The sequence below is a fragment of the Gambusia affinis genome, linkage group LG11, assembly GCF_019740435.1.
Source record: "Gambusia affinis linkage group LG11, SWU_Gaff_1.0, whole genome shotgun sequence".
NCBI lineage: Eukaryota > Metazoa > Chordata > Actinopteri > Cyprinodontiformes > Poeciliidae > Gambusia > Gambusia affinis.
In genome coordinates, this window is record NC_057878.1 from 14,745,974 (window position 1) to 14,771,004 (window position 25,031).

A 25,031-nucleotide genomic window follows, 5' to 3' on the forward strand; every position below is an offset into this window, starting at 1 on the left:
GTCAGAAATGCACGCAGGACATGAGAGTGCTGACCAAAACGTCTTGTCACGTAAGCTGGATTTCTGAACTGCAGAGAACGTCCTTCCTCTTTCAGAAAAAATACAATCATCCAGCAAAGCACGTAAGCACATGATTTATTTCTGCTGTGCCAAGTGTTTTCTGTACTCTGGGAAGTGCTCGCTGGATGCGACAGCTCTTCATTTCACAGCTGCAGCATCTGTTCTGCACTTACAATCCTCCCGCTGCTTGTTCTTCAGTGGCCTCCCGCAGCATCTATTCTGAGGCTTCTCCTTCTCAACAAGACACATCACAGTTAGATTTCTTTTCTGGCCAGCCATTATTTTTTGGTGGATTCTTTTTGTTCTTTTTTGTTTTTTTTTTAGATGAATTTGCTTAATGAAAGGAGTATTAGCATTATGTTTTATGATTTTGAAACGAGCATTAGCCCAATAATACGTTCATTAAATTAAACACTTGGTCAGAGTGAAGATAGTACCATTGTACTTTATAATAAGAAGTAAAAGCATTGAAATCTTCCAACAAAATCCTTTGAGGTTGCACTGAGAGAATACAAACAGAATGTCAATATCAATTCAGATACCCTGCCCTTGTATTGTGTGTGCACACTCCTCAGATTGACTTTCCTCACACATGCAAGTTGCCTGCTCCTGCGGTGGCAGTAAGAAGAGGTGAAGGAAGGCTGCCATGGCATCCCTCGCGTGGCCTTGCGTGGCCTTTTCAGCCGAGCAGGGTGCGGTGCACGGTGAGTCAGCTGTGCGGCCCACGAAAGGTCAGGCGTGTCAGGCTGGATCAGTGCGCGTGTCCTGCGGCGTGGCGTCTCTGGAGTGCGCCGTCAGTCAGGGGAGAAGTGGAGCAGGCAGGTCGACCCTCTTCGGGGGCATTGTGGAGAAACAAACCTTTAAGTGCTGTCCTCTTAAGTTGCTTTGGTATTACTTATCTGTTTGCATTGGGGTAGGGCTCATCGAGCAGGTAGCTTTCCTCTTCGGGAAAAAATTCTAAAGGCCCACAGAGTCTGAGGAGTGCTGGAAGAATTATTTCTGATTGCTACATGTTCATTATCCAACTTTACAGTCTGGAATTACTCATGTAGATATATTCAGTGTGACACTGGGACACAGCGCAAGGAGAAACCTTGCAAAATTTATTTCATACAAATGCAAAGAAAGATCTTGAGTAAATCATGTCCTCGGGAGTCTATGTAGTAAAAGGCTGCACTTAAAAATCACAGAAATATTTGATAGGGCTTGCCATCAAAATCAAAACAGGTTTATTTTGTTTCTCACTGTTGCATTTCTTTCATTCTTCCATCCTCAAACATCTGTCAATGACACAAGTGAAGCAGCAATAACACAGTGGAGGAGGCAAATCTATAACTATAAATCATACAGTTTTGAAATCTTTACATTTAGAAATACAGAATACACCTCAAATAAATCAGTGTCACTTATAGTTCGACCTTGGTTCTCCAAAATTTTATATTTTTATTCTCACAGAGCTTTATGATAAAAAAAGAAAAACAACAGTAAAACATGTGCGTATGTTGTACGCATTACTGCACAGATGCTTTGCGACACATATCCTTTCAGTTAATTGTCTAAACATTCACAATCAGACAAACACTGAGATTATAGTCAATGTACCAGTAGTTGCTTCAGTGATCTGGCTGTATACTCCCAATCTCAGGTATTTGCTCTACCTTGCTTTCTTCTAAGAAAGGCATCCACATGTCCTGCATAGAAGATCTTTGTCAAAACAATGCTCACTCCATGCTTTATCTGGAATTACAAGTGGTCACACTTCTATTTGTTATATTCTCTTGACAAAAAAAACCTTCTTTATTCAAGACAACACTCCATGTCCCATTTACAACAATAGCCCATCTGACACGGCAGACTCAGATAATACAAAATCACCCATGCATGGTTCTCACTTCCCATTTTTAAGAGAGGTGTGGCAAAAAAGGCTTTCTTGTTGTCAAATGTGCTTTTAAAATGAATTATTTGCTTTGGAAAAACAATAGAAAGGCTGATTATGATTAATTTATCTTTCATATTTTTAATATTTATAGATTTTAAAGTAAGAAATAAATCATGCATCATTAATTTTAAAACTCTGTAGTATATGTGCTTTTCAAGTCAAATAATGTTGTATTTTCTTTACTGATGAAGTGCCTATTACAGAAGCCAGTTCTCGTCACTCCACCTAAAATAAGATTGTTCAAATGTATGGAATAACTCCCTTTTGTTAAGAAATGCTAGTAGAACTTTTTATCAACATAAAAAACAGATCAATGAGATGCATATAAGTATAACTATTTGGCCTAATCCCTTTTGAAACAGTCCTATTTACTTCCCTGTTATTCTTCCTAGCAAGCCTTGCAAAAAGGTTTAAAAATCCTTAAATAAAGTCAACCTTTACTTCAGTAGCGCAGTTTCACTCTGACCTCTTTAGAGAAATCAATTTTTATTTTGAGTGCATTTATTCATATGCGGAAAACAATTCAAAATGGTTGAAACAACTACTGGTAGTTCACAAACATAATGGATACACTTTTAAAAATGTATGCTTTAATTTTGTAAGAGGATCAGCTTCAATTAGTAATGTCTAATTAACTCTCCCTGAAGTAAGTAATGTGATGTCACACAGAGGCCTATTTCTTTTAGGCGCTGAAGTCTAGGCAGGATAAGGATCTGAGATTAGCTGGCCAACAAGAGCAGTGAAGAGGATTTTAAAGGTGCTAAAAAAAAAAGAAAGAAAACCCTGGGAGCTAACTGGAGAGGAAGGAAAAGGTTTGCTAAACTTTACTGCCACTTTATCTGAAATTATGTTTCTTAGGTCAGTTAGACTTAGCTTTTTGGCAATAAGCTCCCCAGGTAGTTTGTTAATAAAAACCTGCAGCCAAATGTGAAGCCTGGTGGAGAATCTCTGATGCTGTGTGGCTGTTTCTATTCCAAAGTGTTGGCAAGCTTGCATGGGATTATTAACTTTTTAAAATACTAGGAGATTTTAAATAGAAATCCAATGAACTCTACCACTGAGAATTGATTACCATCGGGTGTTTTAGCAGGAAAATGAACTGAAACACATGGCCAACTCAACAAAGAAACAGTACAGCTGAGATGAAAATCCCTCTGTGGTTGTTTAATCAAAGCTTGTGAAATATTAACAGGGAAAATAAAGTCCTGTCTTATTCGTAAAAGGGTGACACCAAAGTATTGACAGTTCTGGTGTAGTGCCATTATTTTTGATTAAAATAAAATTTTTAAACTTAATATTTTTGTCGTAACACCAAATGAATGTAATAAGATTAAGTGTAGAAGTTGTTTTTTTTTTGTAAAATTAACGGTATGATGATATTACTACGATAAAAGAGGAGTTTCTGCATTTTAGAGATTCCAGTTATGGTGACCAAATTATGGTGACCAAAACTGGTCATCGTAATTTGACCAGTTTCACTTAACTTAGACTCTGTTAATGTAACTAACAGAGCCTAAGTGAAGAAAACTGAAAATGTCCCATCAATTGTACTTTAATTGGAAACAAGTCCAATTAAAACAAATTTTGGTATGATATGCTCAGGTTAGTAAGAGGAGGCTTGCTTTGTTGCCACACTTGAACCTTCTCTGAGCCGCTCAAATATAAAAGTTTAATTTAACATGGTCAGACAAGCGCATGGATGAACACCGCTGTAGCACATCAGGGATTCACACGTTTCCAGCTGTTTCTGGCTGTGTTCTCCTGCTCTGGAAGGAGGTGAGAGTGCAGGACTTTAATGAGACAGCGAAACAGCAGCACAGCTGACGCCCTGCGGTCACAGATCAGCTTGAATGAGGGAAGCTGGGTGGATTTACAGTTCTGGGCACATGGTTCTGATGTAGGAGGCAGAGCGCTCGTCAGTATGACGGGGTGTTTATAGTGTGTGAAGCTCAGAGTGCCCTTGTAGGCCGTCCAGGGCACGAAGATTGCTTTTCATGTGTCATTAATTCAAGTCGTCATTGCTGGCAGGCCTGAGCAGTAATTCAGTTGGTCCGATAATTAAGTGCTACCTCCACAGAGGGTGCTGCGGCAATAGGAGAAACATTTGTTTAACGTCATAATAAATATGTTTCAAATTTGACTCAAGATTTGCTTCGGAGGAAACATATTCCATGAAACCTTAGCTGCCAATTAATGCTCAGTAATTTTAGATGCTTATTTATGTTTATTTTGAATTGGTAACCAAAGCAAATCCCTGTGATCTTGGAAAAGTGTGAACATTTTTTTCTTAATTCAATTAGAGTTTGCACATTCATTGAATATCTAAATAAACAAAAGTAGCCCTCTTATCTGCATTTATAAAATATACTTTAATGGATATTTGTCAGTATTCATTTAGTTTGGGAAGTAGGTCTGTGTCATTTTTTTTTTCTAAAAGCCACTTTAGATAATGAAAAGTCTGATGAAGCTTGGCAGAAAATATCTGCTGGTCAGGCAAATATGATTTTCCAAGAATCTGATTCAGCTCTTTTATTCTAAGAAGTGAAATTTGTTGCACTAGCGGGATACATTTGTACACCTTCAAAAGATGATGCACTTCATTAGATTTTTTTTCACGTTACTGCTATTTTATCAGCTTTGTGTGTTAACACGGTGGCAGATTTCAGGTTTGTTATGTAATATGAGCTTTTGATTAGAAGCAGGTCTCTAGACCGAAATAAAAGAAAATCAAAAACCCTTTAGCTTATCTTTATAGATGTAGTTATCAGATTGATAAGTCGTGATTTCTGTTTAATGTCCCCATTATGTTAATTTTGTGGTAAGCAGCTTAGATGCTCCTGAAAATAGGGGCACAATGATATTATATTACATATAACATATGTAATATAACCTGTGTAACCTACATATTTGTATGTAGGTTACACCCATTTCTTATATCTCATCTTCAAAATGGGAAACACAGGAGAAGTTAGTTAAATAAGGGAGATATGGCTTTATCTTTATGATTCTGCAAAAGAAATTGGTTTTCCCACCAACTTGCCTACCATTCCTACAGCCAGAGCAATAATTAAAAAGTTGTAAAAGAATTAAAACTTGACTGAATGAGAACTCTAATTTATCTTGCTGACACACACACGCATAGTAGAGGAAGGTGAGGAAGATAAAGAATGTCTCAGTGGTGGAGAACTGGAGCAGTCTTTTTATGAGTGACATTACGCTAGCATAATAAAAGATTAATTTATTTTAAGGCTTTCAACACATCTTTACCAGTGATACCAATGAAAGTGGTGGGACATTTGTTCAGACTTGGTGTGACTTGACAGATTCACATATCAAAGAGGAATAGTATGACAGCATAGGTGACTGGCTGTTTCTTGTTTCTTCTCTGGTTCCTGCAAGGGCCGACGAAAGGAGCACACCAAGAATAACCGCGTCTTGAGTTGATTTATTGTAGGAAACCTGGAGAAAGGTCATCTGTCCTCATTTAGGGCGAGCTGGTGACATGTAAGTCATACTGTGGGGAGGCTAGGTTAAGCAGAATGCCTCACACAGCTCCTCCATTTGGATTCAGAGGCTCAATGAGCACCTGGCACACTTAAACTGTAAGTACAGGTAGAGTCACCTTCACAGACTAATCCTCTGCTGCATGATTGTGCCACCCAGGAGGATTAAGTTCTCTGTGTTTTTGATGTTGTAACAATTTATGCTGGCGGTTTGGTACAGCGACTAAAACTTTTAAGTGCCGCACCTCTGAATGACCCCACAAGGAGAGCTGCAACGACATTTGTGTATGAGAAATATTGCACCAAAATTGCCCACAGCATGTGAAATCTGTTCAGCAAATCGAATATTTACTGCTGGGCTCCTCTCCATCTTTTCTATCGCGTGGATGCAGTCAGATTTGGGAGAGGAATCTGAATAATCACACTTAACAGATTGAAGTCCAGATTGCCTCTTAAAATCCTACATTTATAAATAGGTTTGTTCCTCTTTAATTTGGGAAGTTATTTAGATGTTTGAGCTGAACCACACTGTGTTGAAACTCTTTTTCATTCATTTTTCGTTTAGTGTGTACAGTGCCTTCAAAAAAAAAAAGATTTATTTTTTACGCTTTGTCATATTTGTGGTTATAACATGAAAAATGATAAAGGCTTTTCAAAATGTTTTACAAATAAAAAACTGAGCATTTGCATTTAGCCTCTCTGAGTCAGTACTTACTGTAATTGCAGTTTTAAGTCTCCTGAGGTGACCATCTATCAGCTGTGCACATCTACAGACTGAATGTTTCCTCCGCTCTTCCATCTCAACATACGTGGACCCTACTGAAAGAAGAGCGTCAATTTTCAAGCTGTGCCAAGATTCTCAATTGGGTTTAGGTCTGGATTTTGACCAAGCTATTGTTATATATGCCTACACTTTGATCCAAACCAGCTCTGGCTACATGTTGTCCTGCTTAAGGTTGAACTTTCACCCCAGCGTCAAGTGTTTGGCTGATTTTATTCCGAGTTTCTCCCATATATCCTACCATCAACTTTACGCCTCGTCCCACAGAGGTTTCCTACATCATGAGTCTGCCACTAACATCCCTAACAAACCTTAAAAAAGGTTGTCGCAGAATACTTGTGTTTAGGCTGAGATTAAATTGCACACATCTGGATTTGAACTACAAATTACTGGATCTTATTTACAAATATCAATCAATGTGGTTGAGAACAAATGTATTTTTATTAATAAACAATGATGATAAAAAAAGCATAAAATTTCTCGTTTCAGGTTGTCACATAAAATCTTGCTGAAATGCATTAAATTTAGTGGTTGAAATGTGTCTTGACTGAGTATTTATTCTTCCGCAAGAAACTAATATTTACAGTGAAACAAATTCATAGCCAAATGTTGCACTAACACTATTATAAAACTATTTTAATAACTTCCATTTTCTGTGTTATGGGAATCAAATAGTACTTTCTTTCTCAGTTGAAAAGAATTTCATCCTCAGAAACAACTTCTGTTCACACCCGTCCACAATGTCGCAGCATAAATCAAGTCCCGGGCCGCAGTGTAATAAGTATGCATTAAAAAACTGTCTTTATAAGCGTACGGTGCTCAAGATTGGGGTAACATCTTGTGACATCACAGTGTGCTGGAGTGGAACAAATAGCATTATGTCTCAGCACGTTTTACGACACAGCACATCAAGCTCATGGTAGGAATCTGATGTCCCTCAGTGTGAGTCATTCCCTCTCGGCATGGCAGATGAATGGCTAAAAGACAGAGCTTTTAAATCCCACCCACAAATCCCGGGATCACTTAACTTCTCATCAGTCCCCATCCAGCAAGGACAAGTCGACCACGACGTGCTTCATTCATCATTCCGTGTGAAGCTCCGTCTCTCACTTTCGGAAACCGAGTTGTGCCTTTTGTTTATCCTCAAGTCGGCCGTGATGAGAGGAAAATGTCCTGACACTGGTGGCATTTCCTGCACTTGGTGGTGCCAGGCATGTCTGTGAATCAAAAGAAGTCACGGAGAGAGGAAACGGCATTAAGTGTCTTTGAGTGCCTCTTCTGAATGATCAAAACGTGTCTCAGTGTCATCAGCAGGTAAATTATTCCATTACTGGGTACTTCAGGTTTGGCTCTATATTTGAGTATAGAGCTGTAAATACAAGCAAACTTGTCATGTACTTCTTGTGTGTGTATAGTGAAACAATTGAAAAAGCCACTGATAGCTTTCAGTAGCAGTGCTGCTATGCACTTGCAATGTAAAGTAGGGTGCTATCATGACTAATGGACCAAACCTGGATCTTTTATCGACTTTTACAAAAAGAGTCAGGGATTGATTTGACTGCTTATTCTGCCGCTATAATCTCCCCTCCATTGATACGGTTTCACAGCTATTTGTAAAACTGCAGCTACAGCCCTTTTTTAACATCAGGTGTCATGTTGAATTTAATCATATTCGGCTCAGTGTGGAGCCAAGCTCTGTTTTTCTTTGAAGTTTGGCTCACCTTGTCAGGTCTATATAGCATATAATGAACAAATATGTGTGTGGGAGCAACATTTAGGTTTTGAAAGTTCCAGATGAGAAAGACAAGTTTTTTTGAGGCCACTTTGCTCCCCCGCACAAATAACATTCTGCAACAAAATTCTGTTTGAACCAAAGTGAAAACCAAGAAATAAGGAACAGCTGTCTGGTCAAACAGAGATGAAAGCAACATCAGAAAGGAAGACAAAAAAAAGAGAACGGTTGGTAGAAGAACGCCTGATTTCAAGCTGGAGTGTTTTTTTTCCAAGTAGAACATAATATAATGACTTTGTGACAGTAATGTTTCTTGATGCTGACTGTCTTGGCAACTAAGAAGTTTCCAAAATGTAATTATCTCTATATACCAACCTTGAGTTAAAAAACCTAAGCCTTCAATGGGTTCTATTTTACAAAAATTTATAACAGAAAAACAGTAACCGTGTTGCTGAAGTAATATAACATTTATTTTTAAAGCTTACAGTTCAAAATGTTTTGTAAATTATTTTTAGTTTTCAAAGTAACATGTTGTTTTTATGCCATTTTTTAAAGAGAACAAGTATGCTAAGCCTACACAGGCTAGTTATTTAACCATCTTAAGGTTAAACAATATCATTTAAATATATATATATATTTAAAATACATTTCAATGTATTGATCCGAATCAGTCAAATGTAGAGAAACATCTTTGTTTGGATGTGACAAAGTGTATCTTGGTGGCTCATATGTAAGATGCAGATATTTTTAACAAGTGGCAGAAAACCAACTATGTTTTTAAGAAAATAAAAAGCCTTCCAAATGAATTAAAATATCATTATCACCTGTTTCACCAGTCTTATCTTACATGTTTTTAATTTGGCCTTTATCTGCAAAGTGGATCAAGATGGGTGTGGTAGATGTAATTATTAACAAGATTTTTCTCTGAGAAATGTGTTTAATATGACGCATTCTACAAAAGATATACTTAAGATGCTAGACTAATGTGTTTGGATAACTCTAATGAGATGCATTTGAAGTTTCTGTCAACCACAGTTAAGAAAATTGGCAGCAGTACAGGAAAGAAAGAAAATGTTTTTGAGGCAAATTAAGTAAAGGAATTATATTTTCTAAGCTGTCAATCGCCTACTGTGATGCTTCAAAATATTAATGGAAAAAAATGAATACATTTAAAATATTTTTCACGTTGTAAAAATAAATTATGCATTTTGAATTCAATGTAAAAAAAACTGAAACAGTTTCACAACGAATTCAATTAAGAGTGCTTTATCGGATTTGCTGTCTGAAACTGAGTCCCGAAGCTACGTCTTATCTCTTTAAGTGAGAAAAGGACGGAGAGTAGTTTTGAGCAACCGGTTTAGCTCAAGACTGTATCCTTGCAGATGATTGATTCAGGTACAGTGAGGAGGCAGAGGAGAAGTTGGGCTTCGGGCTGTGTCCGTTAATCACATGGCGTTACCACACAGAAAGCATTCATCACCAAATACCAAAAGGATTCAGTTATGGGGGAAAACTCAAACCAGTCTAACAGCTTATATGCAATCTATCCAACAGAAAAATTCCTCAAAAAATTAAACTAAAAAACAGCTCTAGAGACTGGCTCCACATCCTTTTCCCCCGTAATAGTTGGATCCTCCCAAATTAATGCTTTGCTCGACAAAAAAATGTATCGGGTTTGCTTAGTTATCAGATGGCAAATTACGTCTCACAAAAGTGATTCTATCCTCCTGGTGTTTTTGTCACTATAATTAACCTATGTCAAAATGACAACTGTTAGGTGCAGAAATACATTTCGGGTAGATTTCAGCCGGGGGAACCAGTTTGAATTTCAATACATCAGTCCTGCTGGTGCGCTTTTCTGGACTCCTGCCCTGGGCAAGATTCTCCTTCTGCACCTAGAATATTTATAACATTTTTAAATTTCATTTACTCAATTGAAGAACAACCTGAGTAACATGAGTATAAATGCACTTAGGTGCAACCTAACACTGATTTTGTATGCAGGTTACACAAATAGATTTTTAGTATATTTTGAGAAAACTCCATATTTTATTTAACAGATAAAAACATGGGATTTAAAAAAAAAAATCAGATATTAATGTGAGTTGATATCATAAGGTGAGTTGATGCTAAGAAAGCATTAAAATATCTATTCGGGATTCTAGTGTCTGGTTCTGCGTTTGTGTCGTCCCTGAATACAATTCTAGCCTGACTGACATCATGTAACTCTTTTAACAAAGAAATACATATCAGAAGAAACATCATGGTAAAATTAAAAAGATTATTTTAGAAACATAATTCTAGCAGGGGTGTGAATAATCTTGGGCCAAAGTATAAATTAACAGAGATGAATTGATTGATTATCCCCTCCTGACAGATTGCCACCTTTGGTGGTGAGCCAGAATTGTCTGAACTTATCCTAATTATATGTCAGAAATCCATGGGGTTCAAAACTCAGCTCATATTTAATTTAATCTTCATGTTTTCCATGCAGGATTGCATGTTTTTATATGTAAAAAAAAATTACTTAGATATATCACAATCTCTTGCACATTTATGGACTGTCTATGGAAAAGTAGATTAAATTCCTCTCAACTCCATTTTTCCCCAATCTGCAAGTTATAAAATGCTTGTGTGCTAAAACAATAATGATTAAAAAAATAACATAAACATGCTGACAAGATTCTAACACACTTTCATGTTGGGCTGAAGCAAAAGAGATGTTCCTTATATTGCAGCTAAAGTGGTTTCCAATGCGGTGGGGAATTTTAACTTAATGTAAAGTACCTAACTTAAGTGTTATTTGAATAATTAGCTTAAATGATGTATAATTTAAGGTAATTAAATTGGATGTTAGTGCTCTAGCTCTGCTTCTCGAATCTAATAAGAGAACACATGGCATGTGATGACCAGAATTTGAGATGGAAAAGTTGTGGGATCCGTTTCAACACCTGGAAACTGTCCATTGTGTTTATGCCAATGCATTGCTGTTTTGCTCTTGATTTTTTAGGTCTGACAGATGCGATCTGTAATAGGACTAAATCACTCTGGCCAGCAGGCTACCTTTTCCCCGCGTGGCTAAATCAGCTTTAGAAGCCTTACTATTCATCCAACAATCTGCTCAAGAGTTCAGAGTTGCTGTAGAGTTGTACTCTTGCATTCAAAAGACTACAGCAAAACACAGTTTTGTAGGAGAGCATGAAAGACAACAATTCATCGTTGCGTGTTCGTGCGACTCAACGTACAATTTGATCAAACGCATCACTATGAAGAGGGCTCGAACGTGCGCACACAAATTTAAGTGTGTGAAGTAAATGTTCCACTATATATTTGAGTTCAAGCACACACCTTGGTCAAATATTTGAAAAGACAAATGAAACTGCCAAGAACCACAACCACAGATCTATATATATTTTTTCTTATATTTGGCCTTGAGTATTATGGTGCACAAGCTGTACTCCCTCCTACGCGCATCTACCATTAGCTATGATAATGGATTTCTCAGTGGGGCGAGGCGGTATGTTTAAAGACTGTGAAATAATGAGTTTCTGTACAGCAGGACATTCCTTATGGTCAGGGTGGCGGCTAAAGCTAAAGCTTGTTAAAGATTAAACGCAGTTATTGAGCTTGCAGGCCAGTTAAAAGTCAGTCATTTAAGATAAAGAAACCTACAAAAGTATCCACACCCCTTCATCATGTTAGGTGATGTTACAACCAAAAACTTCAATGTTATTTGGGATCTTAAACCAACTCAAAGTAAATGAGGCATAGCTTTTCAATTTGTTTGTGTAAATAAATACAGATGAAAAAAGATACTTTCGCATTCACCACCCACCTGTATCAATAATGTCAGGAACTGCTGTAAATGTGTTTCTAACAGCTTTGCATCTCTAGAGCTGGAAAATGGCCTAAGGTTTCCCTTCTTTTCATCTCCCTCCATCTTTTCATCAATTCTGACCAGCTTCCTTGTCTCTGCTGAAGTAAAGTCTTCCCACACCATGATACAGCCACCCCAATGTTTCACAGTGGTAATGGTTAGTTGAGGTTAACTTGCAGTGTTGGTTTTCTGCTGGTCAAAGCATTTGCCGTAAATTTTAAACAGGGAACCATCTTTCACATTTGTTGTGTCCTGGACATAGCTTGTGAGAACCCACAAGTTGGCTCTGTTATAACTTTCTTATAACTTTCTTTTTTTATTATTATTATACACTTCTAACTAAAATCTGAAGCCTTCAAGAAATATTTTTATTTAATGAAACGATTAAACTACAGTACATAGTACTAATGAGATATCTGAAAGCCGTTGGTTGCACTGGATTTTATATGGGGGTATTAGAGAAAATGGGCTGTATACAGATAAACAGCACATAATTCAGATTCAGAATTTAAAAACCACCTTTCTTCCATGTCGTAATTACAGACTGCAGCATTACACCTCAATAAAATCCACTGAGGTTTGTGGTTGTAATAAAATCCTAGAAAAAAAAAGAGGTGCGAGTATTTCTTTAAGGCAAAGTACATGATTTAGTATCTTGATTTCAACCCGACAGTTCATTCTGGCTGTTTTAAAGCATTGGATCATGTTCAACTGAGTATTTGTTTTGGGATTTTTGTAAAAAATTATATGTGGATCTAAAATTGAGTGGTTTGTTTTCTCTGTGGGCTATCATTTGCTCCTTTCAACTTGCTGCTCCTGCTTTATATAGTGCTGTCTTAATATCCATCCATGCATTATCTTACACACTTGTCCCATACGTAGCGAGGGGCGTTGGTGCCTATCTCTAGGGGTCAGTGGGCAAGAGGCGGGGTCCACCCTGGGCAGGTCGCCAGTCCATTGCAGTGCAACACATAGACAAACAAGACTAACAACCATGCACACACAAACCCTCACCTAAGGAGGATTTAGAGAGATCAATCAACCTGACAATCATGTTTTTGGACGGTGGGAGAAAACCGGAGTACCTGGAGAGAACCCACACATGCAAACTCTTGGTCTGGGAGTCAAACCCAGAATTTTCTTGTTGCAAGGCAGCAGTGCTACCAACTGCATGACTGTGTAGCCCCGTTATATTAATACTAATAAGAAACTCTAAAGACTTAAAACAAGATGCATCCATAGGGAGCCTTTCCACAGAGTTTTCATTCTGCTGTTTACCTTGAAATGAAAAGTGTTGCGATATAAGGCTACACATCTAAGTCAAATTTTAATAGTTTAAATAGCAAAGACACGGACCAAAGCTCTCTGAGGACCTTTACAGCAGCGCTTTATAATTCAGAGCAAACAAACGCCTGTTTGTGTAAACACTTCATAAGCAGCTGTGTTTTCCATGTTAAGAAGACAAATAATGTCTGAGCAAGGACAGACACGCTGTTTTTAATTACCTCTCCACACTTGCAATCACAGCAATTCTCTTGTCCGCTGAGTTGTCTGGCTAAAGTGGATCAAAGTCAAAAGTGTCCCAGCAGTGCGCATTCTAGATGAGCCTTTGGTTGTTTTAATAACTATAATGTGAAAGCTACAGGGAAATATGCCGCACCGCTTGTATTTTTCTTTCTTTCTATTTTTTTTTATGTCAGTGAACATTTGGAGACTCTGACTCGCCGAAACCGTTGGAGATTGAAATTCCTGTCATATTTACAGATTGACAGGTCATCCAGAAATTTTTCATTCATGGCAGCGGATGGAAATGAAACAACCTAAAGGGGCGCCCTGCCGCGCCAACGTCGCTTACTGATGTGCAGCGGAGGAGGGACAGTGACATTTAACAGCGTGAGGATGAGGAGGCTCTGACCAATTCACACCAGATGCCTTGTAAACATACAGAAACAGGCCTGCTGATCTTTTAAAAAAAGGAGTGAGGAGAGCCTGGGGGTTGGGGGGAGCGAGCCATATGGCTGAGGGAGTTATTTCATCAAGCTTCCACCTTGCTGTAGTCAAGGGAGACAAACAGTAAAATCAATACTCCCACTCAGGACAGTTCACTGCAAGGGCCTCCCTCAGCACAGCTGTCGGTCAGAATCAGTCCCTCAAGCGGGATGGGAACTGCTGACAAGCTGGGTGTCAGACTGCGCTGATCATACTGTCGGAGTGCAACTAAAGTCCTCTTCAGTACCGCAGGCACGATCGCAAACACAGGCACAAACTGTGGCTTATCCGCCTTTTTTCACCTCACGCCTCAGAGACATTTTCGGATTACATCTGTGCAAGAACAAAATTGTGTGTGTAATCAACATCCATTTCACAGCACCAGCTCAGCAGAGCTATGAGGATGTTGTGGGGTGAGATTTTCCTACTTCCCCAAAGTTAAACTTCTTAAAGTTCTGTGTTTTTGTCAATTTTTAAAGACAGAGTTCAGAGATTCATGAATTTTCAAATGGATAGATGGATGGGTGGAAAATAATAAGTGACTATAGATATAATATCCTGAATTTGTGAATTTTGACCAAAAACACTTCTCTCCCTCATCTTGTCATCTCGTCAGGATAAACATAAAAGACCAAATGCCAAAAAAAATGAAGCTGTAATTATGTTGGAAACTCAAGCTCTCCATCACACTCATGATTGCAGATGGCTCATCAAGAATCTAAGCAAACAATTTGCGCCAGATTTTTTTTGATACCTTTATCTATTCCGTTAATAGCTCTGTAAATGGGGAGTGGGTGGATAACAGACCAACAGCCACGTTTATCCTCTGTGTTTCCTGTGTGTGTGCGTGTGTGTGTGTGTGTGTGGGAATGAAGGGGCCCATCAGAGAGCCCTGCCAGTGGTAATGAAGCCACCACTATAAATGGGCTAGTCAGTCATGATTAACTGCCGTGTCATGCCTGAAGTAATTGCCTTAATTAGCTATTGAGCAGGTTTCAGGGTTAATGGGACACCAGGTTTGCAGTGAACCTGATTTACTGGTGGAAGGTAATGATTTTACTCTCTTCTTCCCCCTCATTCCGTGAAATGATTTGATTAACAGTAAGGAAAAACCAGAGCCCCTTGTTTGTTAATACAAAATCAATTTCATGGCTGGCTGAGCTATCTCTGACGGTGTTTTCGTTGGGCGAACAAGGTCTTCAGTCAGCCACTGGAGACAGAACAAACACAGACAGGCCTGTTGAGGAGTACAGGCGGTAAATCTGCCCATCTCAGTGCAAGGAGCAGGCGCGCTGTTTGGGAGCTGGCAGCTCCTTCTAATTGCCCACAAATTTACCTCAGCTAGGATTTTCTGCCATTACCAGCAGACGGTTTTTCCTGAGACTTTGTCAGAGAGATAAGTCTGTGTGAGTAGTTAGGAAGGAGGCGGGTGCCATAAACTCTCCCCTGTGAGACTAGATCAATGCGTTTAGAACAGTGTTTTGTGTGAAATGCCGGTGGGTAAAACATAAAAAATATGTCTCTTCAATCTCCATATGGCAAAGCCATTTAATTAGCAAAGCTGGTCTTGTATTGAACAGAGGTTTTTACTGTTAACATCTGATATTTCTCACTGAAGACAGATAAACTCTCTCAGATTATTTGTGGCATATTGTTCTCTCAGTAGAGCTTGGGCTGTGGAGTTTTGGGCTGATAAGCAGACGGGATTGGGCAGTTTAACGATATCATCTTTGGCTTGAGGAAATCATGGGAGACAATACTGCAGATGTTTAGAAATTCTCTCTGACAAAAAATTGCAGATTAAGCCTTGACTATATTAGATCAGTTCGGTATTCCCATAACAATTTTTTATCTGATAAATGGCGAAATGAATTCTGGGGAATTCTTTTTTATTTCTTTAAAGTCATGCGTTTAGATAGACTTCCTCAATTTTTGGTTCAGTTGCCTTTTCCAGTGGGTACAGAAAGTATTCAGACCCCTTTGCATTTTCCATTCTTCTTTTCATTGCAGCCATTTACTAAAATAAAAATTAATTAATAATTCAACATCTCACCTTGACAGAAAAAACAGAAATGTAGAAATTTTTTGCAAAACTGAAATATCACAAGGTCATAAGTATTCAGACCCTTTGCTGTGACACTCATATTTTACTTACATGCTGTCCATTTCTTCTGATCTTCCCTGAGATACTGCTACTCCTTCATTGAAGTCCAGCTGTGTTTGATTAAACTGATTGGGCCTAATTAGGAAAGACGCGCACCTGTCTATATAAGACCTCACAGCTCACAGTGTATGTCAGAGCAAATGGGAATCATGACGTATAAATATAAACGATACGGTAAAATTCTGGTCACTACAGCTGCTGGTATTTTATCATGAGTTAGAGATATTTTTTTTTACAGTTCAGAATGCAGAAACATAATTAGAAACGTCTTGGTTCAACCATAATGAACGTTTGTGAAATTGCTTAATTTTGTTTTCTATCATAAGTTAGCTATGTTGTATATGTGTAATGGATAATATTTAAACATGAATTTAGCCATAGTTTACAATCAAATTCGCAGATACGGTCTCGGAAACGCCTAACAGCTCATAGAGCAAATAAAAAAGAACTGCTAAAACCAAACATGCGCTTCACACTTCAATTGTAGTAACACTTTTGTGCCTCACAAAGGTGCTACTAACATTCAGGGAACGAAGTCAGATTGTTTCAGCTTGGTAAACCTATGAGTTAACGGCTAAATCCACCTTGGACGTAAAAATGCATCTGTACAGCTCCATAATAATGCAGACAGTTTGTGCTTTATTTTGACAAGAGGAAGTGTTACCACTGTGAATGTTAGCAAAGGGATAGTGTGACAGCATTCCCACTGTAATTCCTCATAAGATAAAGAGTCCTCTGTTGCCTGCAGTGAGGATATGGTAAAGTTTCATTACTGACTCTGCAACAGTAAGAGGATCAGAAACAAGTCAGCAACAGAGAAACTATACAAACATATCAGCCTGCTTTTTTTTTTCCCCTCTGACTTTTTTCGTCTCCCTGCAGCCCCATGATCGGCTTGTCAGCACTGCAGATGCCTTTGTTTATTGAGCAAGTCGTTCCGCTCAGATTGTCAATGAAACTTAGTGTGAGCCAGCTAAAACACTCAAAGTCCCACTCATCTGTCAGGCACAGCAGTTACTCTCTGCCCTCTGATAATGTTGAGGCGTTCAGTGGGGGGATTCTCAGCAGCAGCTGTCGACTCAACTAATTCAGCCTGAAGTATTTGATATGTGTGGAGCCAGGAACAAGAGAAACACTTATGACCTGAGGTTTTGTCGAACCAATTATGATAAAACGTGTGTTTACACATAAAATTCTTCTATATTTAGTAGCGTTTGGATTCCAATTGATATTGCCAAACTTTTACAAAATAACCATGTAATGCAAAATGAAATATTCTATTTTAGTGCCTAAGTGGACTGCAGCAATAAAACTTGCATTGCTGGAGGTAACAGTCCTGTACTTTCACTAAATGACTATTTGCATATCAAGCACATTTATAGGATAGATTGTAGTCGCTAACTGGCATGCAGAAATGATCCAATGCTTCTCATCATCTCACCTCGTTGATCCTGGAATTTACATTAAAATTTTCCAACATTCATCTTTCAATAGTTCAGGCTCCTCATGCAGCTTTGGAATAATAATGTAAATTCTCATTTTGGTTGAAATTGAAAGCTTGTCAGCAGAAGGAAGCATAAAATGTTCTGGTAGATGTCTATAAACTTCAAAAACAGAGTGGACCAATACCAGCAGGCTGGGACATTGACTTCCAAATGAAATGCAAACTTCCTTTTTATCTGAAAAGAAGACTTTGTGCCACTGTGCAACACTCCTTATTCTTTTTTTCCTTTGCCCACATAACACTCTTCTGAAATTTTTGGTTGAAGAGTGGCTTCACATGAGGAATGCTATGCTTTTTGGTTTCATATAGGATTTATTTTGTTGTGACTGTCTTGCTTTGAAGCTCACCAAATTCTTTAATGCACTTTTCCCTGCTGTACCAGCAGTTTTCACAGCTTTTCCTGCAAGTTTTTTTTTTTTTTTCCTGCCACTCAACTTTCTATGAATACAGCAATCTGTGAACAATCAGCTTCTGTTCAGTGTTAGATTTGTTTGTGCCAAACACTACCTTTTGGAATTGTTCCCTAAAAGTTTGACTTTAGTTTCATCTGACCATGACACATTTCCCCATAAGATTTTAGGATATTGGACAGATTAGTGATTTGTGTTTGAGGAAAAAATTCTTTTAACTGTTTTAAGTAAATGATTTTAGGACTGCTGCAATAGCGTTAGCTCCTACGACCAGACACTAAAACTCCAACTTTATGGTGGAACAAAACCAATTACATTTATACTTCATTACTAATCCTGATATTTATTGCAGCTCTGAGTCACACTGCACTGTCCGGAGAGACTCAGTCAGAGAAAGGATAAGTGCTGAACTATGACTGTCTTACCTTCCTGTTTTCTCCAGCTGTAAAACAAATGTTACATATCTGGACTGGTGTGTGATCCAATCTGACTGCAGGAAAAGCCAGGAGGTCCAGGCTCTGTCTACTGACTCCTAATAGAGTACATTATTTCAGCATGACATGGCAGGGATGAATTGTGGATTTTATCAGGTTAAGATCTGTAGCAGGACTGATTCTGCTTTACTCTCCTGGTGATCAGGGAGGTTGAACAGCTCTGCTCCTGAGAGACGCCCCAAGCTGATAGCTGTAAATGCCGCAGAGCTCCAGGGCGAAACAGCTATCAAACTCTGCAATGCAAGAGTGAGCCCTGGTTACAATGGTCTGATAATGATGGTCAGGACCTGCTATATCTCTTCAGTAATTCTCAGCAGATATTTTCTCCCCTCGACAAAGCAGGTAGGGGAATCTGACATCAGCACAGCTTCAAACAGTGAGGGGAGATTTGGCTGATCCTGTCAGAGCCCTTTGACATAATCGCCAGCTCCAATGCACTAACAAGCATCTGAAGTTTGACCCTCCAAATAATCAAATAACCCTCTTTTGCAGTCTGGGACTACTGCTGAGCCTCGGTCTTCTTCAAGTTGAATCGCTTGCCAAATATTTGATAATAAAAAATATGTTATTTGCAGGCAAATCGGAATTTAATTTAGGAATTTGGATGAATGGATACGGCATACTCAGGTTCTGGCTGCTGACTGAGGCGATGGGCTAATAGAGCATCACTGTGTCCATCTGTGGGTCCAACTGGTGGGACAAGAAGGAAGATAAGTAATTAGGAGCAGCCTTTTAATTAAGAATAAAGAACCAGTGATAAAGATTATTCAATGTGTATTCAAATGTTTTAGAAAATAAAAGGAAGATTGGATCTCTGATATGTTCATCCATCATAAGTTAGACGGAAACTTCATTTGTCCAGTTAGAGATTCAATTACGGCTCTTTCACCAGACAAGTCTGAAATCCAATTCAAGGGTTTTCAGGTGAATGAAAATAGAAAAATATTAAGAATATTAAAATATATTTCTGTCCATTTGTCCTTTCATCCGTCAGTTTCATATTCCAATAATATATCCATTTATTTATCAAACATCCCTGCATCATATTTCTGGTTCCATGTTTAAAGCTTGACCTCTGCAAAAATAATTATCAAGAATTAATTGGGAACTTTAGTGTTAAAACTTTAAACTGTCTAAAAAGTACCAATAATTCTTAACAATTGAGTCTGTAAAAGGCAAAAGCACAAAGGTTAACAGGTGATTTTAATTTTGGATGTAAATATACAAATACTGTTAGAAAAAAATAAATGTTGAGAGCCATTTAATTGCCTCTCAACATTTAATTTTGTTGAGAGGCAAAATCAAAGAGTTTAGCTTTTCTTTTTTTTCTTTTACAGTGGAGTGGTGAAAAAAAACCTGTTTAAAGATGTTTCATGGAAGAGTGAAGAATATATTGTGACATTGCCTTTTGTTTTTATTTTAGATTTATTGATATATATTTTATAAACTAGTGCATCTGATGACAGTTTGGAGCTCTGGGAGAAGCTTCTGTAGTTTCCCCTTACAGCAATAAAAAGCACCAATTAAAGCGTGGCTTGTGAATCCTGGGAAAAGGTCATTTTGACAGCCTCATCTTTACACATAATGTTCTTCCCACAGTGCAGAGCACAAGCTTGATACCAGACAAGGAGTGGATATAAGTAACTTCTATCACAGAGCATTTTGCCATGTCACGGCAGCCAGTATCAGCCAATATGATAACAGCATGAATGATGATTGTCAGAAAATTCTATTTGATAGATGTAATCAAAGTTCTGCCTGTAGGTAGTTCCACCTTGAAACACTGAAGGTTCACAAACAGAGGCACATGCATGGTAAGGGAACCTAAAGCTGGCTGGGGATACACTGTGAATTTTTCAAACATTTTTGTGTACGGATTCATTGGTCCAACCTATTATGTACGCACACACATAGTCTGACCAGTCGGGTCGCATCCATTCAAACATGATTTGTGAGCTGGGAATTATTGAACTCTGCAATGTAGTCATACAGTTTGAGTACGACTTCTGAAAATATTGTGCAGCGTATCCCCCAGTTTAATTTGCACCATGAAGACAAGCTTGTGCAGATTATTGTGTTACATATTTTCCAGGCACACAGACAATTTAATACTGCAATCAAGTTACTATTTCACTTTTAGTTATTAAAATTCTTTAAGCATCAAAAACAATGAAAAAGAAATTTCACTTTGCATCATAGTCGTATCTGACGCCTTGGAATCGGCCTCTCTTTAGAACAGCGTTGTTGTTATTACTGTGCAATAGGTAAAGTTGACCTTGACCTCTTCTTGTGGCATATTCAGATTATTTTTCAGGTTGACGAAAACTAAGACAGCCAACTTGTCGAAAATAATTATGCCTCTTTATTGATGTTAAGCAGATCAAAGGCAAAAAGTAAAGGTTAACTTTGGGGTTAAATAAATATGGAATATCTGTTTAGTCAATAAAGAAAGCAGTTTATCCCTGAATGATCACCTGAGCATAAAGTATGAATATTGTCACCTTTCCTTGGATAATCACGCTAGTATATTATGGTAATGGAGAGTTGAGTCACAGAGTTTATATATTTCTTTATGTATTTCACAGTAGGACTTGTTTGTGTTATGCATACAAAGCAGGAAGCAGATAATTATGAAATGTTCCTGCTGCTTCACAGCCGCACTCCAATAAACTTCTCCACATAACTGTGGTGAAATGGTTTATGTGTGGATTCATTTCATCGTTTTATCCCCTATCTAACAACAATTCTTAACAAGATATCACAACCAAGTGCTTTTTATGAAAAATGAATGCACATACTGGTGATCATTACTGCATTTAGTTGACAGAGAGTTTTAAGCTGTAAATAAACCAAATTACATTACATTAAACAGGCAATTAGAAAGAATGTGTAGCAGAGGAGTTTTTACATAGATATATGCTGCATAGTTTGAATATTATAAGGAGTTTAACTACTTTATAAGGAATATGAGCCTGTAGTATTTGAGTGTGCAGCAAACCCCCTCCACCAAGGTTTAGAATAAGGCAAAACCACTGTCTGAAAAGCTCCATTCATCCTTGATAAAAAAAAAAAAAAACACAAAAATTGATCTGTTCTTTGTTTTCAGTTGAAAAGTGAACAATCGGCGTTCAGTCCCCATGTTAGATGACTCTGCAGAGGTTGTGAGTATTTATCAGCATCAGTCAGAGATGTGGCTGGCTGCTGGAATTGTCAGCGTCGCCAAGTGAGACTTACTCCCCCCAAAAAAATAATAAACAATTTTTGTCAGAAAAGCAAGCTGGTCAGAAACTGAGGTCCATTTTAGCAGAACACTGTTTGATTCTTTATTAGCTTCTTGCGCGGTCCACAGAGGGTTTGTAGTAATTAAAATGCTGCAAGTAGCACTTCATCCAAGAAATCCCCACTGCCTTCGTTAGCATGAACAGTGTTGGGCTTACTTTCAGAACTTATACCTGCGCTTAGTAAGCAGGGATATGTGTGCAAATGTGTTGCTTAAATTATTTGATTCTCGTTCTCTAAGTAATGTGCTAAATAATTCATTGATGATTTCTCACATCTTCCAAGTTAAATCTACTCTAAGTCTTCCTGTTCTTTGCTCAATATTTTTAAAACAGCTAGTTTGAAAGCAGAGATGGGGCGGAAGTGATAAAGTGGTAAATCTAACTTTAATTGGATTAATAGATAAGTATGTGACACTTATATGTGGATAAAAATATTTAATTTCTATCTTACAAGTTATAGTGGCAAATTTAAATATATAGGCTTTTTTTTTGTAAAATAGTGTCAAACTGTATCAATGAAGCATCACACTGATTAATATTATTAATTGATGTTAATTGAACCTAAATAAAGAAGACAAAAACCTTTGGGTAAGGTTGATCACAATGGTTTGAGGTTATGAGTCCTTTTTCTAGATTACCCCTATTTAGCTTCATATTCTTTATCCTGTTAACTTCAGCCACCCTGCCTGTTGTGGCTTCTTCCCACAGAGTGATGCTGCAACTATCACATTTTCCAGTGGGGCTGATGTGTTCAGAGTGATGAACACTGTTAGTTTTCCTTTTACTTGACCAGACAACCTTATTTTACATTATATTTTCAGATTCCTTGTGGCAACATGCAAATGAGACATAGTTGATGAGTCCAAATTGTTGGACTGTACAACTAATCCTTGTCCTATGGACTGATTGTCCCACCTGAGTTGTGGATCTCTGCAGCTCCTCCAGTTAATGGGAGTTTTGAGCTAAGGTGGAAGCAACAACATGCAGGGAGGCAGGACACAAAGATAAAAAAAAAACACAGATAATATTCTAAAAATGTCTAGAATTAAATCAATCATTTGCTTACAGATATTAATTCCCCCCGTGTGCGATCAATAAGGTATAAGTAAAGTGTGAATGCAGGCATATGTGAAGTATTAGAAACCACTATGTTTCAACAGTTAACGTCTTTTTTACCCTTTGTTATAAAGACTTGAGCAAGTTTCACATAAGTGAACTTGAAGTAATTTTATTCAGAGGTGACAAATTAAAGAGTGGTGAATGTAATTTTATCACACTTACAGTTTTTTCATGAATAAATCTAATCCTTTTCTTTCCACTTTATAAATGCAATTCTGTGAGGTTTGTTGTTGTTCTTTAAACAGATGTGGACAGGTTCTAGGGTTGTGAACAGTTTTGCAATGCTCTATGTGCCTGAATTTATTTCCCTGTAAGAAAATAAAAAAAAATAAATAAAACACACAAACATTAATGAAGTCAAGAATCAAGGACGTTGGATTAAATGCACACCCTATTGCTGCTGAACTAAAATTGAGTTTGCACAACGTTATAGGGCCCAATAAGCTGAAAACAATGTAACCAGTGTTATCCTGATTCCGTATAATTATGTTAAAATAAACTAAGTTAAATTACAACCTTGTCCTGTAAACCTGTGTTGTAAAAACCTGCTCTGGCAGTCTTATTACGCACCATACTGTTGGAATGTAAGACTCAGTGTCTGTTTTATAGGTTATGACAGGAAGTCTATTTGCTCATGTAGAACGAACAAAGGCACAGGCTCACAGAAGTTATTTTCCTATTCATCTGTTTTTCATTTCACTTGCTCCACAATTCATCTTTTTGCCCTTTGTAGTTTTTATTAAGCTTTTGTTCACTGAACCTGTGGTGAAAAAAAATATCTTATTTACATAGATATGAATAAAGGGAGAGAAAAAGCAGTATATACCAAAAAGAGCATTCAATTCACAAGTCATTTCACCTCAAATCAAAATTCGCTTGGAATAAAAAGGCTCAGGAGGTTTCTCCTTTTACTCTGTGACAAACTGTGTGTATAATTTATGCACAGAGCTGAGTATTAGAATGACACATGTCAAATGAAATATGGATTTTTTCCCAGTGGTTGTCCAATGCTGCATTTCTTCTAAGATTTTATTCCGAATGTCTGTTTGTAGCAACATTCAAAAAAAGTATAGTCTATGTTTTGCAGAAATTATAAAAGTTGTAGAAAATGTATAATGCTAAAAGAAAAGAAATGCTCTCATCAGCTATGTAAGAAAGTCTTCTTCTCCTTGTCAATTTGTTAATTTAGATCTCTCACCTGCAAACAAATTTGAAATTGCATAAAAGGACCATTTCTTTTTCTTAATGTGAGTCAATAATTACAACTTAACTTTCTCTGTTCTAGCTCATTTAGGATAAAAACATTATTTATGTTCACTGATTGCAAGAATAATGAGAAAAATCTGATCAGAAAATAGTTTATTAAGTATTAAAGTTTGGCAATACCTCAAACACTCCTTTTTGTGGCATTATGACAAAGTCAATAGAAATCAGTGAAATGAATTGTGGAGTAGCACATCTTCTGTCTGATGACTATGATTTAAATATCAAATGCATGAATGTGTCATGTTGATCTTTTCAAACAATTACACCCAATACCCTTGGAGCTACAGTTCAGCAATCAATCAATCAATCAATCAAATTTTATTTGTATAGCACATTTCAGCATCAAGGCATTTCAAAGTGCTTTACATCATATCAAACACAGAAACACAATGCAACATAGAATCAATAATCAAAACATGACAATGAGTCAAGTTCCATCAGTAAATTTATAATTGATTACGTTTCAAATACAATCTTAAAGAGGTTGGTTTTTAGTCGAGTTTGCATCCATAAAAGGTTTACCTTAAGGAGACAGGTACAGGTTTTAGGTTTGTCCCAGAGAAAAACCTGCTTTCTGTGATAAATGTGTGTGTCAGCCAGGCCCATAAAAACAGAAAAGACCTTGTGAAAATGATGGGTGAAGGCAGTAAAATAGTTCTGTTATCTACAGCCCTGGTCATGACCTGTGGTCAGCTCAAAGTAATATCTAAATGCTTGGCTAAAATGACCATTGAAACAAGGAAAAAGTGAAAAGGTTGCAAACCTGAAAACACCGTCCCAAATGTTACCGTAGTAGGAATATTATTTTGTGTGGATGTTCAGCTGCAAGTGGGACTGTTGTTCTTGATGAAATAGATAACATTATGAAAAAGAACATTATGCAACATCTTAAGTCATCCGACAGGAAGCTAA

At 37.6% G+C, this 25,031-nt stretch overlaps 1 protein-coding gene and 1 long non-coding RNA gene across 2 annotated transcripts in view; one reads left to right on the forward strand and one right to left on the reverse strand.

Moving 5' to 3' along the window:
* Positions 1 to 25,031, forward strand: part of hs6st3b (heparan sulfate 6-O-sulfotransferase 3b) — a 78,436-nt gene that overhangs the window by 3,323 nt on the left and 50,082 nt on the right. The gene's annotated exons all lie outside the window — the stretch shown is intronic.
* Positions 1,138 to 16,111, reverse strand: LOC122839376. The gene is made up of 4 exons (XR_006372037.1): positions 16,037 to 16,111; positions 7,312 to 7,500; positions 6,218 to 6,318; positions 1,138 to 1,751 (listed from the first exon to the last, which is right to left on the reverse strand). It is a non-coding gene; the product is annotated as an uncharacterized LOC122839376 (long non-coding RNA).